The following is a 17,796-nucleotide window of genomic DNA, read 5'->3' as shown; positions in this document are numbered from 1 at the left end:
CATGTCTATAAAATGGGGCACAGCCGCCATTTTCTGGGTCCCATATAGCTGCTGCTATCTACCACTTTTTCTCAGTACTGCACGTCATCGTACAGTAAGCACAAACATTTTTTGACATTCCACATCATTCAATACTGGTAAGCCCCACCAAGGTGCTTCAGTAGCTAGGGTGCCCGATGTATGAACTCAAGGATACGGAATAAAATTCTCGAATCCCGGCCGTGGCAGCCGCGTCTTAATCAAGGCGAGAAGTAAGGCACCTTTCTGCTCGGTGATGTCCGCAAATGTTAAAAAAACTCAGGCGGTCGAAATTTCAGGGCTCCTTCACTACGGCGCCTCTCATCACCTCAGTCGCTTTGAGAACTTTACAGTACAAACCAAACTAAACTAATGAGAAGTATATTTGGTTCTGCTTCTAACTGGGGGAGGCCGACCGAAAATACCCCTATTAAAAGACTGGGAATACTGGGAACTCGTTATAAATAGGGCCACATTGTATTGGCTGAGAAACAAACCCGCTAGGCTGTAAAAGTTTAATAAAGGATGTGCGGGAGCGGACTAAAGTAAATCGAACACGGTATTGTATTCTAGAGTTCTGTATGCTACGCCTCATTTAAATTCAGAGGTTGGGTGGGCGCATGGCGGTGGCTCACACTGATGCCCCTCCTCATGGATAAACACTATCCGTTTATTTCTACTAGGCAACGCATGATTACAGTTAGAGCGGAAGACTATGCTCTGTTTACTTATGTCTGCGTCTGTGCACATTCGACGCCCCTTCATGCCCACTACAAAGCATAAAAATTACATAAATGAAAAACAAAAACATGCAACGCGTGTACCATAATACACCGCGTACAAACATAGAAAAGTCAAACACAACGAAAACAAGTCTGTGTTCACCTTCAGAGAGGAGAGTAATGCTTTAGCGAACAAGTTTACTTTAAGCTGAAACCCAATTTAAGGCCTACGGGACAGGATAAGTTACCATGGGATATATACCACCGGTACTTTCAATGCGTACACTTGGAAGTGCGCATAAATTTGCGAAGTCTGCGCAAAACATTATGCTGAGATTAATTATAGCTTCGAATCATTAATGCTAGCCTAAACTGAATAGAGTTAATACAAATTTATTATCTGCGTCTCTATAGAAGCCGCAAAAAACGGCCTAAAATCTACGCAGAAAGAAAAAAAAATTAGCATTGCAATTCAGCTATACATTGTATGTGTGCTGAGTCCAATTGTGAATCCTGCTTGTGCTCTCTAGAATATCATCGAATGGCATTGTGAACTTTGCTCGTGCCTGGAGCTGAACGCTTAAATCAAATCCCTCTGCGGTTAACTTGCACATTCTCTGCCATTAACTTGCAAACACTTTAAGGGTGCCGTGACAGGCACATCACTCATGCGACGCATTTCTTACTTATCTCCTAGTTCTTGCTGCAAAAATGCAGCGAACATATATATTTCTGCTATGTGCAACCGATGAAGCCTGCCACAGGCCGACTCTACAAGCAACAGACGAAGAATGAAGGGGTGAATAGGTTGATTTGAAGGCGCAATAGGAAAACAAGAGCAGTAAAACGGGGAACAGGGGCTGTGCGTAGGTGATAATAAAAATCGCACTAAAGTAATGATATTAGGCAAATACTAAAGATGAATGGCGTGATTCCTGTGATATTGTAGCCACATGTTTCAGGTTAATTTATCTAGTTCGGTTTGATTTAGCAGGGCTACAGTTCAAACCAATCGCCCTGTTTCTCAGCTCTTGTCTGCCCTTCGCTTCAGAGTGTAAATAAAGAGGGATTGCCCTCCAAGAGATCGAATAGAGAGCTACCCTACCTGAATCCATATATTCGTTTCTCCTTATGTCCACATCGTCCACCAAATGCTCTGGTGCGCACGCACACACACACACACACACACACACACACACACACACACACACACACACACACACACACACACACACACACACACACACACACACACACACACACACACACACACACACACACACACACACACACACACACACACACACACACACACACACACACACACACGCACGCACGCACGCACGCACGCACACACACACACACGCACACACACACGCGCGCGCGCGCGCGCCCGCAAATCAAATAACAAAACTCAAATTCATTGTAGCAAGTAAGAGTGGGTAGACCAGTTTCGAATATGGTAAAGTGAAATGCACAGCGTGCGATAGCAGAAACCAGCGAAGCAACTACCTCTGATACGGAATGAAACTAAAGAGGATGTAGAGGAAAAGTAGAGTTACTTGCGGACGCTCACAGTAGAAAACAGGAATGCAAAACGAGAGCACTGAAGCCCAATAGCTGGCATTGTGGCTATGCCAATTCCAAGCAGAGATTAATGATACCTGGCACGAATGAGTTGAAAACTCGATTCCTTCTCAATCCAGTTTCGAGCCATGACTTGAGTCATTCATTCTCTTTCAGGACACGTGGTAGAGAATTTCAGCGAGTACCGGTGCCTTTCCAAGCAGCAGAACGTGAGGCGGTCTCACGAGTGGTTGCAGACACCACGGTGCATACGTCACGTTTTGAACAGAGTTATAGCAGAAAGGTTCATTTACAAAAATAGGCAGATGCTTTAATTACGCGGATGATCTACTCGACTCTAAGCAGCGAGTGAATGTGTCCCGACTTATTTAGTCTTTATGTGCTTTCTACGCATATCGAAAAGAGCGTGCATCTCATTCGCTACTCCTGAAAAAGAGTAGTATGCCGAATATATGACGAACACCTTCACTTTCGCCTCTTTCAATAAAGTTCAATAAAGCTGCGCAATAAAGTTTTTTAGAGCTGAGCAGAAGTTCGCCGCTTTGGCAGTTGAGATCAGGAAAGACGACAAATTACGCAACATTAGCTTCTGTTCACGAACCCATCACTCATCCTCAATCTACCAAACCTCAGTCGTTAGTGGTTATTTTAGATGATTCGGTTCTCACGCAGTCAATACGTGCTCATTCAGAACGCTGAATCTTGGTTTTCTGGTATCAGTTGTCACATTTTTTAAGCCTTTCGAAGGAAGGTTGGTTGGTTCGTGGGGTTTAACGTCCCAAAGCGACTAAGGCTATGAGAGACGCCGTAGTGCAGGACTCCGGAAATTTCGACCACCTGGGGTTCTTTAACGTGCACTGACATCGCACAGCACACGGACGCCACTCCGTTTCGCCTCCATCGAAACGCAGCCACCGAGGTCGGGTTCGAACCCGGGTACCCCGGCACAGTAGTCGGGCGTCTTACCACTGCACCACCCCGGCGGGGTTTTCGAAGGAACAGTGGTGCTGAAAAAAACTGACCTAGCACCATGATGGAGTGAAAAAATCCGCCATCGCACATCGGGTACGCGAGCTCATTCCTGCTTTTGGGGGCTTTACCGATATATTTCAGTGGAAAAGAACAGCCTGGCCAATTCTTTTTCAGATTTGGCCCCCGTACCACTCATTCTCGATGAAGAGGAGGACATCACTGGCATTTCTCGTATCTCATTGAAGCACCTCAGTCCTTCAGCAAGATGCGACATATTTTACCCACAAATAAGGACGTTAAAGGGAAAATAGCACAAAAGTGGTCATAGAATATGCCAGTGAATGTCACATAGGAATGTTTTTTTTTTTTTCAATGAAGACGACTGGAGGAACAAATCTCGCATGAAACAAGAGGAACATCCAATCTACATTATTTTGTTTAATAAAAAATTTCAAAATCAGGCCACGACATCCTTACCGTTCGTCTTTTACAAGTGACGATGGAAATTCCTTGAGAACTGGCAATGCAAAAGCTGTACATAAAAGAACAAGAGCTGCCGCCATCATCGCTCAGACGTAACTCTTATATGCAGAAGGCGCTCGAACTCTTGCGCGATGCAAGCTTCAGGGCAGTGTTCCATGGCAAAATACTGAACAGCCCTACACTAGTGGTCACTGATCGATGCACTAGGTCACTGGGCCGATACTTGTTCGACGGTTTCGGCACTTACAGTACAGGTTAGTCATAGTTTATGCCGCCTAGAAGACTTCAAAAATGAGCTAGTAATTTACATAAAATATTTTGTATTAATTTCGACTTTCACGCCTTGCGGCGTACCGACGTGCTGTGTTTTGATTCCACTTAGAACAACTTGCTTCAGGTAACCCAGATGGCGTCAGCAATGAAGAAATATCATTTGGTCCTCGCGCTAAGGTTATATCCTACATTTAATAAATGTTTATTCTTAAAGTTGTATTTTTCTCAATGGAATAGTAAGTGCAGCGATGTGCATTTCATTTTCAGATTTTATTTTGCATGTGAATAATTATGTATGCGGTTTTATTTTTGTTTTTGTGACGAATACTTGTCATGTCCTTATGTAGTTTTCTGTGATTGTCGTTTTCTAAATATGATGTACTACTTTTGCTGCCAAAGTAAACGGCTGGGTGCCTGTGGCCTCGTCAAGCTGCCCAAGAGGCAGCTTTTATTGTAGGCATCCTGACACCATGTACTTTGTGGTGGTGAAATAAATTCATTATTATTATTATTATTATTATTATTATTATTATTATTATTATTATTATTATTATTATTATTATTATTATTATTATTATTATTATTATTATTATTATTATTATTATTATTATTATTATTATTATTATTATTATTATTATTATTAGGTGTTGCGGGGATTCTCTACAGGGCTGCGGCTCCGCTCTGAGAACCGAGGCCACACCGCTAGCTCTGACCACAGCCGTGGCCGTAAAGAACGACACACCGAGGCAAACATAGCCAGCGGGCCAAGTTGTTTATTGGGAACGCCCAATGGTTCTTCCTCGGTGTCATAGCAGCATCCGCGCGCTACGGCGTCGGGATGAGGGCTCCCCGCTTCGTGAGGGCGAGGGAAATGTTGAATTCCCACAGTGTGAAAACGCAAACTTTTCCCAACCCCAACCGCTGGCTCGTTTGCGATAAAGCTCCACATACAGCTTCCACATGGCGGTAAATTTTCTCATCTATGTTAAGTTTAATAATAGTACTGACATTGTCCGGCCGCACGTGATACAAAAACCGTAATTGTCTGCGTCGAGATCGAGGTACCCAAATGCCCGAAAGCCAAGGGGTGGCGAAAGGGTAGTTGCACCATGCCTCGTTTGCGCGCATTATGAAACCCACACCACGGTATCTTTTCCATCCTGCAATTTATTCGCAAACAGAAATGGTGCCATCATCCATATCTTAGAGCAACTAGGCTTTCGTGATTTTCAATCTTTTTGATCTCGATGCAGATGATTACGGGTCTGCATCACGCACGGCCGAACCAGGTAAATATCTTAGCGAAATTTATTACGAGACAAACTTTAGAACAACGGTCTAGCTCAGCGCGGTTTCATCGCAAACGAATCAGTGGTTGAGGCTGGAAAATCTTCACGATAAAAATTCACAATACGAAACCATCCTCAATGTGACTCTCGAATACAACTTTACAGCCTTACAAGTCCTAGTCACTGAAGAACAGTTTTCTGCGTAACAGTGCTCCCAGTGCATAACTTTCATGTTTTATCTAGATTTTGACAGACGACCACGAACGTTGCTGCTTAATCTCGTAGTTCCTGATGCAACAAAAAGGGAAAAGCTCACTGATGCATAGCAGATGCGGCAGACGTGTAGGCAAACAGTGGGAGAGAGGCAGATAGCAAATGCCTTTAGCACGCGATCGCCGTCGCGGCAACAAGTGGTACGCCCGGGCGACGTAAGTATGCTTCTATCTTGCGTATTATTTGAGAGAAAAAAGGAGGAGGGTCATTTGCAATAACTGAAATCTGAGCTGTCACCTAAACGTAGCCGAAAAGTTTGCGCGGGATAATTAGATGTTCAATAGCTATTACTATACTATAGCGATGTGCCCCCACCTGAACGACAATTTTTGTGACCATTTAACATGCTTCTTGCAACACGAACTGCACCCGTGTTTTCCAAATGTTAATATTTCTGCAGTAATATCGTGTAAACTACAATTATAAATGCCCTTTTTGATGTAAACAAAGAGCAAATTGTAACATCGAACTTCGTAACTGCTTTTATCAATTACCTATACCTTTTTCTTACCTTCCTCCCCTCGGTTCCCTTCTATGCGCAACGTAGCAGATCGGTGATTTTGAAACACGGTCAAATTCCTCAGCATTTTTTATTGAACTGTTTCTCTCTCTCTCTCTATCCATCCTATTTTATTAACACTTGCTGATGAGCAACTTAAACCCTTTACGCTCTCTAGCGATGTGCTCATGAGCCTCAGCACCGTATTTTGGTAGAAAGCGTACAGAATTTCCCCTCGTTGGTCTCACCTCCTTCCATTGCTACCTTTTGTTGGCCGCTTTCTCTTCATAGAGTGCGCAGGAAGGAAATGACAAACAAGATAGAAATGTTCGTGCTAATATGGAGCCCAGTTCGTGCCTGCATATAAATGTACACGGGGAAACCGGCGTGCGAACAGAGCAGCTCACCTGGGTACGAGCTTTCTCATTATAAAGGTGGCCCTGCAGCCGTGATGGTACGTCGCAACAAAATATACTTTGCTGAAATTGCTATTACTATGATAGACATCTCGGCGGGGAATAGAAAAAAGCGAAGTAGGTATTAACCTAATTATGTTGTCAGAAAGGAAGGGCCCATGCGCGCTTCTGTTGTTGTGCCCCTCTCCGCTCTTCGTCTTATAGTGGGGCTCCGTGCGCCGCGTGTTTCCTGTGCTGGTGTTTATATCGACCGCGGACTCCATGTCGTACCCGTTACAGCCTTTGCTGAGCTTGCTGTTGTTGTTCCATTGACGATATATATATATATATATATATATATATATATATATATATATATATATATATATATATATATATATATATATATATATATATAATGGTTCGTTTGCCAGCACTTTGTGGTTCTGAGAAAGCAAAATATAAAGAGGGCGATGCATATTTCAGCGCGAGAATAGTACCAACGCCTGTTTTGCAATGCACATGCTAAAAGTATTCGCGTGTTATCCAGCTTTCCCTATAGAGAACGGTGTCGTACGGAAGAGTGTATGAACATGAAAATGCGTCTTGATACCTGTGCTAATGGCGAGTATTCAGCATTAGATCAGTAATTATCTTTACGATGCTCATGATTTTGGAATCATTAATCTGTCGGCGCGCAGTCTGCGATAACATTTCGATGCCACGTTATTTACTTTATTCTTTACTTGTATAAAAAGTGCATGGTTATGTAAAGTAAAATGTACAGTGCTGCAATAGGAATAAAGTCGTTTAGTATTCTCTAGTTTCCGTAACCTCTTTTAATCTTATAGATGAGCACTGGCCCGAAGTTTCACTAGGACGCAACAATTTGAGTGTATAAAGTCGTGGAAAAGGGTAGCTCTAATGGTACAGGAGATACGGGCGCAATCAGCCAAGTGAGTTTGACACGCGAGCGCATTGATGCGCGATTATCTGATGTAAAGAACCTAAAACATTAACAACACTCCAAGTTCTGGGCAACTTGCAGAACACTAATGAATGTGGAAATAAAGATTGCACTGCAGCACTACACGGATATGTCATTATCATGTAAGGACGAGATACAATAAACATAAAAAAATGCTAAGCCCACGTAATGCTCACTGGAAAGCGAACCACCTCTGTTTTCTCAGAAAAGAGCCTAGGTATTGGGCATGTTGATTTTATCTTGTGAGTGCAGTGAGCAGTTTCGCGATGATTTATTACAAGCAGTAACTTTAGACTATTCTCCTTCATAAATGTTTATCGAATAATTTTATTTCTTTTTATTCAATTTTAGGACGCCCTTTTTGGCTACGCTTTTATAGCCGTTATCGGTTGCTGCTTTTTTTCCTTTTTTTTTTTTCCCCGTTACAGAATTTTACACCTAAGAAGTTATTCTTTTCATTTCGCGTTATATATATTGTTATCTCTCCACTGGCGTCAGAAGACTCTACAGCCGACTAGTGAAGTGCCGACCTTTTTTTTTGATAATATAATTTCTTATCCTTTATGATGCAGGTAGTTCAGTTGGTAGTAAGCTCACATATATAGAAAGTCTTTTATGCTTTTTCTTGTTCCTTGTGCCCTGCGCTACCTTTTTACACGGTGTACTAAGGACTGAGATGTCCGCTCACTCTTATTGCATAAAATGTCTTTAAGCATAAAGTCTCATAATTAAGGTTCTCTCACGCGAGTAAGCCTGGTGTATCTAATGGCGCGAAACGCTATCACGGATGAAAGCTCCTGGCTTGCCTGAACAAACTGAGTTGCAGTTTTAGTCCAATGTTCTGAAGAGTTCAAGTGTTTCGTAACAATTCGCAACATTTACTGGGCATTTTTATTAATTTTTATATTATGTTGCCTCTTAGATCCTGTGCAATCTAAGACACCAATTCCCTCAAAAGTTGTGGGGCCACATTGTATAAAGTTCGATGAGGCGAAAGCCTTTATAGCGCGGTGGTCCGCAGCCCTTCACTATGGCAACTCTTTCTTCCTTCATTCCCATCTTCCTCCTTGGTTCAGGAGTAGACGGAGCATTATGACAGATACTGCGTCTTTTCTTTCCTGTTGAAACGCAGCTCTGCTGCACCCGCTTCTGTGTGATGTGGAGTTCGAGGAAGCGCAAAATGAAAGGCACGCCTGGATAGGACGCCCGGCGTGGTCAGCTGCGTATATGCGTGAATATCCGGGTGACGTCATCGATCATGACTGAACATGACGTCATGATGACGCCAGTTTTGGTTATTAGACAGGATCGGGTGGTATGACGTCCAGGCTGGTCATCACGTCACAGTCTCGTGGTATCCGGTGGAATCTCGCGAAGTGGGACTCTCCTCGCTGACGCATGCGCGGACGGAGTGTAAGCTTACTAATTACCTAATGAACATCTATTAAGTAACTAATCCTTATTAGCTAATTAACCAATTTCCGTAAAGTAATTAACAAATTATCATTACTAATATTTATGCACCTAATACTACGTCATTGACTGATTAACTCTCAGTACTGAAACCATCCTAATCCATCTTTAAGATAATTGCCAGCTTCCGCGGACGCACGGACGCACGCAGGCGCACGCCGGCGAGTCATGAGCTATAAAAAGTCTTCTCCCTTCCTAAGTTTTGCTTCAGAAATAGACGCATGTTCGGGAGCGAGGGCACCACTTCAAGCTCTGTACTGTTATATATCTCTTCAAAGCTAATTGTAAATCTTGCTCTCCTGAAAGCTTGGGCCGCAAAGAGTCAAGTGTCCGTCTCAGCTTCGTCCTCCTCTGATGGAGGGCCCTCTCCGTATACGCACCAAGATAAAAGCTGTCCACGTTCAACTCATTGCAGAAGAGTGACAAAAACAACGTCTTGAGCACTGCATTATAAAACCTGTATATACAGAGTTTCGTCCGCGCATATATCTTTCTTATTTACACACAATCCTACCAAACAAGGTAGCATGATGATCTTCAATGCTGCTTAAATTCTCTAACTCCTCCGACGAGTGGAATTACACTGCACTGCCGAGCAGGAAGACAATGAAGGGACAGAAAGTTCACAGTCAACTTAGCTGTCAATGGGCTGAACTGCCCGGAAATAAATAAAGCAATACCGGTGACAGAGAGCTTCACGTTTTGGACCGGTGACGTCCGCTACTGCTATCACGCCTTCCTGCTTCATAATAAAGGAGGGGATTTCATATATATAGGCAAAATTCACCGCCGGCAACATTGCATTAAATGTGAACGGGCGTGATATTTCTCTATTTGACTGCACCACCTGACATTGATTAGCTCGTTATTTAAAAATCTAAACATGGTACGGACACCCATTATGCACATGAAAGGCGTAAACATAAAAGGCGTTCGAAGCAACATCAGTCATTAGAAAGGTTAAACTCGTGAGGCTCTATAGCAAGAGCAACAACAGAAAAAAAAACACACACTAACTCTTGTGCCTTCTGGCTTTCGCAGTATGGTTATTTGTCTTTTGCTTTTACTCATAGAACCAAAATAATTAGCCACTAGCGCGACTCGTATATTTTCAGCTATATTTTAAATAAACTTTTTAGAAGATTGTCCGTGTCAAGATGGTCTCCGTGCTAGTGATAAATTGTCAGATAATCAGAAAAAGTATAAACATTATGAAGGCGCTGCCTCTGGTTTTGTTTCCATAGTGGTTGACAGTAATTACGGCTTTTTAGACCCGTTGGCAGTGAGCCTACACTGAATCCTGAACAGGCAAGAGAAGATGAAATAATAATTTAACATGTGAAGAGGAAGAAGTGCACGAGGAACATTCCAGTCAGTGGCATCGGGATCGTTGCGCGTGACTGTTCGCTGTCGCTGTGTTCGCCGCTGATCTGCCCAGTCCTGCTGATCGAGTCCTGCTGATCTGCTCAATAAACCCCCCATCTTACTTTTGGTGGAGGTGCTGGGTAAAAAGTCTATCCTCTCGTCCTGGAACTCCGCAGCCGCACATTACCACCTCCTGCGATGCCTGAGGAAGTTAACCACCAAGCCGTACAAGTTGGGTCGGCCATCATCTGTCCCGGCTCCCTCCGCCAGCGAGACCCCGCCATCTTCAGCGGCACTGACGACCACGACATCCAGGACTAGCTCAGATCCTATGAGCGAGTGAGCGCTTATAACAAATGGGACGCGGAAACGAAGTTAAGCAACGTGATTTTCTATCTCACCGGCGTATCAAATCTATGGTTTCGAAACCATAAAGCGGACATTCCATCATGGTCCGCGTTTAAAGCCAGCTTCTCTAAAGTTTTCGGCCGTCCGGCTGTGAGGAAACTCCGCGCTGAACAGCGCTTGCGTGCGCGGTCTCAGCAGGTTGGCGAGAATTTCACGAGTTATATCGAGGACGTCGTCGACTTGTGCTAACGCGTTAACGCACAGATGTCAGAGGCCGACAAGATCAAGCACATTCTGCAAGGCATCGATGACGACGCCTTTCAGATGCTGTCGGCTAGAGATATCCGCACCGTTGCGGAAGTGGTCACACTGTGTCAAAAGTATGATGAACTGCGGAAACAAAGGGCCATAACTCGCGCGAACACCATGCGCTCTGAGTTCTTTGCTGGCCTGACAGATGCAGGCGAACATTCTGCGATCCTGCCACAAATTAAGAGCTTCATTCGGGAAGAAGTTGCTCGACAGCTCTCCCTTATGTCCTGCCATCAAGAACCTTACTCACACCTAGCTTCCAGTTTGCGCCAAATTATTCAAGAATATGCAGCTGAATCTCTTCTTCCAGCCCCTCAATCCATGCCTGTCGCAGCACCGTTAACATATGCGGCTGTTGCTGCCCGACCACCACCTACATATGCTCCGCCGCCACCTGCCTACGTTCAGCCGCCTCCTGCACCTGCGCGAGAACATGCGCAGTTTGTTCGACCGGCTCCAAGACCACGTAATCCCTGGTGCACGACGGATAACCGGCAAATTTGTTACACTTGCAGGCTTGCTTGACACATTTCTCTTTATTGCCGCAACCGTCTCCCAGTGTCGGTGCCACCTACGCATGGTTCTGGGTACTGGTCTCCGACGCCTCAGTATTCCGCGCCTACTGAGCCTCCAGCCAGCCGTCATTTCTTCCCAGACCGCTCAGCCATGTCCGACCGCCGTTCACCGTCGCCGCGACGCGGCTCTATCTCTCCGATGTGACGTCGACAAAACGCTTCACTTGACGAAACCTAGAGGCCGCAGTTCTTGAGGCGAGAACTGCGACCTCGTCGAACTTCCCAAGTCCTCATCTGTCGCCGGCAAACCTAATTGAAGTTTTTGTCGAGGGTGTTGCTGTCATGGCTCTAATTGACACTGGTGCGGCGATTTCGGTAATGGACGCAAAACTATGTAACACTAAAGAAAGTGAAGACGCCAATGGCGGGACTTTCGTTGCGAACGGCCAGCGCTCAGCATATCAAGCCTTTAGCAGCGTGCACCGCTCGAGTAGTTATCCAGAATTACCTTTATACGATTGAGTTCGTCGTGCTGCCAAGTTGCTCACAAGGCTGTAATTTTAGGCTGGGATTTCCTGTCGCGTCACGCTGCAATTATCGATTGTGCTCGAGCTGAAGTGGGGTTCTCGACTGTGCCCGATGCCTTACCAGACGCTGATCAATCAAATTCCTCTGCTAAAGCCCTCGTCGCCGAAGATATCGACCTTCCTCCCTGCTCTTCAGTGCTTGTTCGTGTCGCTTGTGCCTCTGTTAGCGATGACACCGTTCTCCTCACACCAGCCCATACTTTCCTGCGCCGCAAGTGCCTTCAATTGCCCTACGCAGTGCTCGCTATTTCCGCTGGCCTTTCCATGTTATGGGTCTCTAACCCATTTACCTTCCCTACTGCTTTGCGCCATGGTGAATGCCTAGTAAGTATCCAGCCAATCGCATCTCTTCTGATCTCTGAGGAGCCTGCGACACGCCGCACTCTGCAGTGACTGCGCTCAGCCCCCTTCAGCTGCGCCCGCTCACCCCTCTACAGACTTGTTCCTCCGTTCCATCGACGCCGATCTTCCTCCAGAGCAGCGCACTCGGCTTTTGAACCTACTACATCACTTTCGCTCCTCCTTCGACTCTCATTAAAGTTCTTTGGGTCAAACGTCTACAGTCACTCATCGCATCGACACCGGAACCCACGCACCACTGCGACAACGCCACTATCGTGTGTCTGCAACCGAACCCCAGGCTATTGAAGAGCAAGTCGACCTAATGATCCAGAATGGTGTGATTCAGCCCTTCGGCGCTACCTGTTATCCTCGTAAAAAAGAAAGATGGTTCTATCCACTTCTGTGTCGATTATCGCCGCCTTAATAAGGTTACGCGAAAGGGCGATGCTCTCCCACGCATCGACGACGCTCTCGATTGTTTGCAAGGCGCCGAGCTCTTTTCTTCCCTAGATTTACGTTTCGGGTACTGGCAACTTCCCTTGGAAGCGGCTGATCGTCGCAAAACTGCCTTTAACTCCCGACGGCTTGTACGGATTTACAGTTATGCCGTTTGCCCTTTGTAATGCTCCGGTAACATTTGAGCGGATGATGGACACCATTGTGCGCGGCCTAGAGTGGAAGATGTCCGACTTCTGTCTGGCAGTTCTGACCTTTTGTCGTGGTCACCAGCTTGCGACGATGCCTTCAATGCTTTATGCCACAACCTCAAGGCACCGCCTGTTCAACGTCACTTCGACCCCAAAGCTCCTACTGAGGTCCACATAGACGCCAGTGATATTGGTCTCGGCGCTATGCTCGCTCAGCGCAAATCAAGTTATACTTAATACGTGGTCGCCTATGCTAGCCGTACATTCACGAAGGCTGAATCCAATTACTATGTCACTGAAAAAGAGTGCTTAGCGATTATTTTGGCTTTTACTAAATTCCGCCCTTACCTCTATGGTCGCCCTTTTGACGTAGTGACGGACCACCATGCGCTTTGCTGGCTTTCCTCACTGAAAGACCCGTCCGGCAGACTGGCAAGATGGGCTCTTTGCCTTCAGGAATATGATGTCCGCGTTGTTTACCGCTCCGGCCGCAAGCATCACGACGCCGATGCACTTTTCCGCTGCCCCCTTACAGCTGAGGTCGCGAGCCTTTCCGCTTCCGACGATTCCCCGCCATCACTTCACATCAATGACATGCCGTCAGCGCAGCGATAAGATCCTTGGATAAATTCTGTCCTCGATTTTATCTCCAATACTACAGCTGCTTCTCCATCGCGTGCTCTCCGCCGCCATGCTTCCCACTTCGCCATTTGTGATAACCTCCTCTACCGCCACAACTACTGCGCAGATGGCCGCAAGTGGTTGCTAGTTATTCCCCGGCAGCTACGTTCGCAAATCTGTGACTGTTCCCACGCTGACCCACAATCCGGTCACGCGGGCGTCTTCACGACATACGCTCGTCTCCGGCTGCGTTACTACTGGCGGAGCATGTACACCTTCGTACTCAAGTACGTTCGCTCATGCCTCACCTGTCAACGTCGCAAGCCATCTCCCCAACGTTCTGCAGGAGAGTTGCTGCCGTTACCTAGCCCACCACGCCCTTTCGACCACGTCGGCATTAATTTGTACGGGCCGCTTCCCTACACTGCGGCCGGCAACCGCTAGGCTATCGTAGCCGTTGATAATCTGAAGATTTATGCAGAAACCGCCGCACTTCCATCTACCACAGCGTCAGAAGTAGCTTCCTTCATTTTGCAGCGATTTGTTCTTCGCTATGGCGCACTTCGAGAGCTGCTCAGCGACAGAGGACGCGTTTTCTTGAGTAACGTTGTGAAAGCCTTGCTCACCAAGTGCAACATTATTCATAGGACCACCTCCGTCTATCCTCCCCAGACTAATGGCCTCACTGAGCGTTTCAATCGTACCCTTGGCGACATGCTCTCTATGTACGTCTCCTTCAATCACTCAAACTCGGACCTCGTCCTTCCGTATGTCACATACGCATACAATACCGCAACGCAGTCTACTACTGGCTTCTCTACTTTTTTTTCTCCTCTACGGCCGTCACCCCTCTGCTACAATCGACACCATACTCCCGTATCAGCCAGACATATCAGAGTATACTCCTGCGTCTCAAGCAGCCCAGTAGGCGGAAGACTGTCGACAAATTGCCCGCGCATTCACGGCTAACACCCAGTACCGCCATAAATCCAACCATGACAGCCAACACTCGACACAGGACTTCTCGTCTGGTGCTCTTGTGTGGCTGTGGATACCTTACAATGCTCCTGGACTGTCTTCAAAATTTCTTGCTAAATACCATGGCCCATACCGAGTTCTGGAGCACAACTTCTCCGTTTAATTATGTGGTGGAACCTGTTACGCCGTCCCATGACCTACGCCGGCGCAGACACGAGATTGTCCACGTCCAGCGCCTCAAACCCTATTACGACCCTGCCGTCTTGCTCACGCCGTAAGTTGCCAGGATGTCTCCTCTTCCTCCCGCGGGTATTTGTGAAGAGGAAGTAGTGCACGAGGAACATTCCAGCCAGTGGCATCGTGATCGCTGCGCGTGACTGTGTTCGCTGTCGCTGTGTTCGCCGCTGATCTGCCCAGTCCTGCTGATCGAGTCCTGCTGATCTGCTCAATAAACCCCCCATCTTACAAACATATAATTCGGAAGTAAAAATGGTCTACATATGGCCTTTTGACATCACTGAAGACAGGAATATTAAGAGCGCTACAGCACGGACAGATCAAAAGAGACAAACACACATTGTCACTTCCTATCTGTCCGCGTCTTATAAATAATGTTCAACCAACTCGCCCAACAAGCCACTCTGTTCAAATTGGCTTATATAATAATCATTTAAATATTCATTAATATCAGATGTTTCGCTACCACAAAGTATTAGTGCCATATACATCCCAAAGCAAGTAATAGGAGCATACAACCAAAGTGGAATCCGCGTTCTCAGCCACATAAATGGGCGCCAAGGTTTTCGAGTAAAACGTTAGCGGAGTAGAGAGGTATAAAAAAATGACCTCGGAACCTTACTTACAGTGCGTTTCCACGTGACACGCTTTAATGCAGTGTGTGGTAAAAACTTGATTCTTTGGGATGGAGGTGATTAAACAATTTATAGATGCGGGACGTCTGTGAAAGAAATAATGGCGTCGGGAAGGGAGTGTCCGAGACTATATGCTTCTCTGGATCGTCCAGAATTTAAACCAAGAAACCAATGGGAGTGTTTATGGTGCGGTTTGCTAAGGCACACGTGCTCTGTCTCACCGCGGCATACTATCGCACTTCAAATGATTTCATAAATTAATCGATTCTCAATATGAAGAGAGGTAAAGAAAAGAATAATCTGCGCCTGTTGTGCGCTGGAGCTTATCCTTCAACGACAATTTTGTAGCGAGAGCCACTTTGGCCACATTCTCACCTTTTCGCCGTACCTGTCCGTGCCTGTACGATGTCTCTTCCTGTCTGTCCGTGTCTGTCCGAAGAGCGAAAAAAGAAGTCGTGGGAGGCGGTAGCTGAGAGCTGATATTGCAGAGCACTAACCGGACGTAGGGCTTCCTCACATTACTTTTAGCAGGAGCTGCCAACTCGGGTCTCTCCATTCATATGAAAGGGTAATATCAGAATCAGTATGCAAAGACCCTTGCTATCACGTTATCCCTATGCCACGCGGGAACGTTCATACGGCTTGGTTAAAGCGGGTTTTCTTATGCTGTCTGATAGCTTACGCTATCACGTCTTCGCGAAGGTAGGAGTGAAAACAGAAAGAGGTGCACATAGTGGAGGGCTTCGGAAAACCACGCAATAGAGGCTTTCGCCTCATCGCATTTTAGTGCTGCAAAATGCCCTTTTGGCATAAATAAAGCTGTAACCCTAGAGTAAACTCCTATGCGCAAAATTCATGTCTTTACTTTTAAGCCGAACCTAAGCGTAAGCATGCAGGTAGCTCTCGCGCAACTACAGGTTTAACCACAAACTGAACCACGGTTTTTTTATTTCCGGTGTCGCCGTCTGTATGCATCTGGGCGCCAAACAAAGGGAAATGCGCAGCACGTACAGGTGCGTCTCCTGCAGGCAGGACTCGCACACTGCTCCGCGTGACTTGTGTGAACGAGAACGCTGACGGTTCTGGTGACGCTGTGCGCGACGGCTATCACAGCGCTTCATCCGAAGCAGCCTTTGGCTCTTTGACGCCGGAATTTGGGTTTTGACCGTTCGTAGCCACTCCTATTGTGGAATGTCAAACTACTGACCAACCTTGCGGAAATCTCTCCTCAGTGTGTACCGCCGATTTCAGCCGAACTGGAGGCAAGGAATGAAGCTTTGCTTGCCCAAGTGCGCGCTCCCTGTCTGAACTAGACTTCAGTTCTCTTTTTGTATATGACAGCTGTCACTATTTAGCACTTTTGAAAATGCAGGATCACTCTCCCTGAGCAGCAAACTACTGCCGGGGAACACAACTATAGCTCTAACCAGCTTTCTGTCGCTGTAAGCGCCCGCTTCAGTACAGAGACAAGCTGCAAAAGGATTGAGCAGCTGGGACGAATTCGTGCTGTATCACAAGAACTCAGAGATATCAGGACCAAAAGCAGAAGCAATATCGTGAAACAAACTAGAGGTACAAATGGGACGATGGGAGTCTCGCACATGCTTTGTCGAGAACGGGACAAACTGGCGGCTTTCTTCCATCTGTTGAGCCCCAGCCAGAATCGTCAGCATTGTGTAGCCGACTGACGATTGCAAGCATGTAGAGCAGTGCAGGGGCCCATCTGCAGACGGCTTGAATATGTGCGTTCCTGATAGGGTTCTTGGAACCAAGCTAGCTACCACACAGCGGAGGTTTACTGCGAAAGCAATACTACTCTAGGTTTCGAGCCTTCAGCGTGGCGAGGCCGCACCCACGTGCCGCTGTGATGTCACACCCCCCGTGACACTAGGGTGAAAACTGGGCTTCCAACTCAAGCGGTCGGCGTAGAACAGTCGCAGCCATGGCGCAGCGCGTGACGTCACACCCCACGTGACACAAAAGCGGTCGGCGTGGCGCGCCAGAGGTGCTGCTAGTATTCACATGATACGTGATGTCAGGCACGTTCATACGGGTTGGTTAACGCGGGGCTTTATATACGGGACACGACACCGGTCAACGCACTATGTTCACCGCACTCCTGATGTTTCAGGTACTGACGTATTGGCCACCTGCTTGTACGTGCTCTTTCCTGGACTATCCGCCATCCGAAATTTCGACTGCACCCGCCTGGAACTTTGGACCCGAAGATGCAACTC

Source organism: Amblyomma maculatum, chromosome 6 (assembly GCF_055883805.1).
Source record: "Amblyomma maculatum isolate TAMU_Amacu chromosome 6, ASM5588380v1, whole genome shotgun sequence".
Classification (NCBI taxonomy): domain Eukaryota; kingdom Metazoa; phylum Arthropoda; class Arachnida; order Ixodida; family Ixodidae; genus Amblyomma; species Amblyomma maculatum.
Note: the sequence above shows the minus strand (reverse complement) of the source record.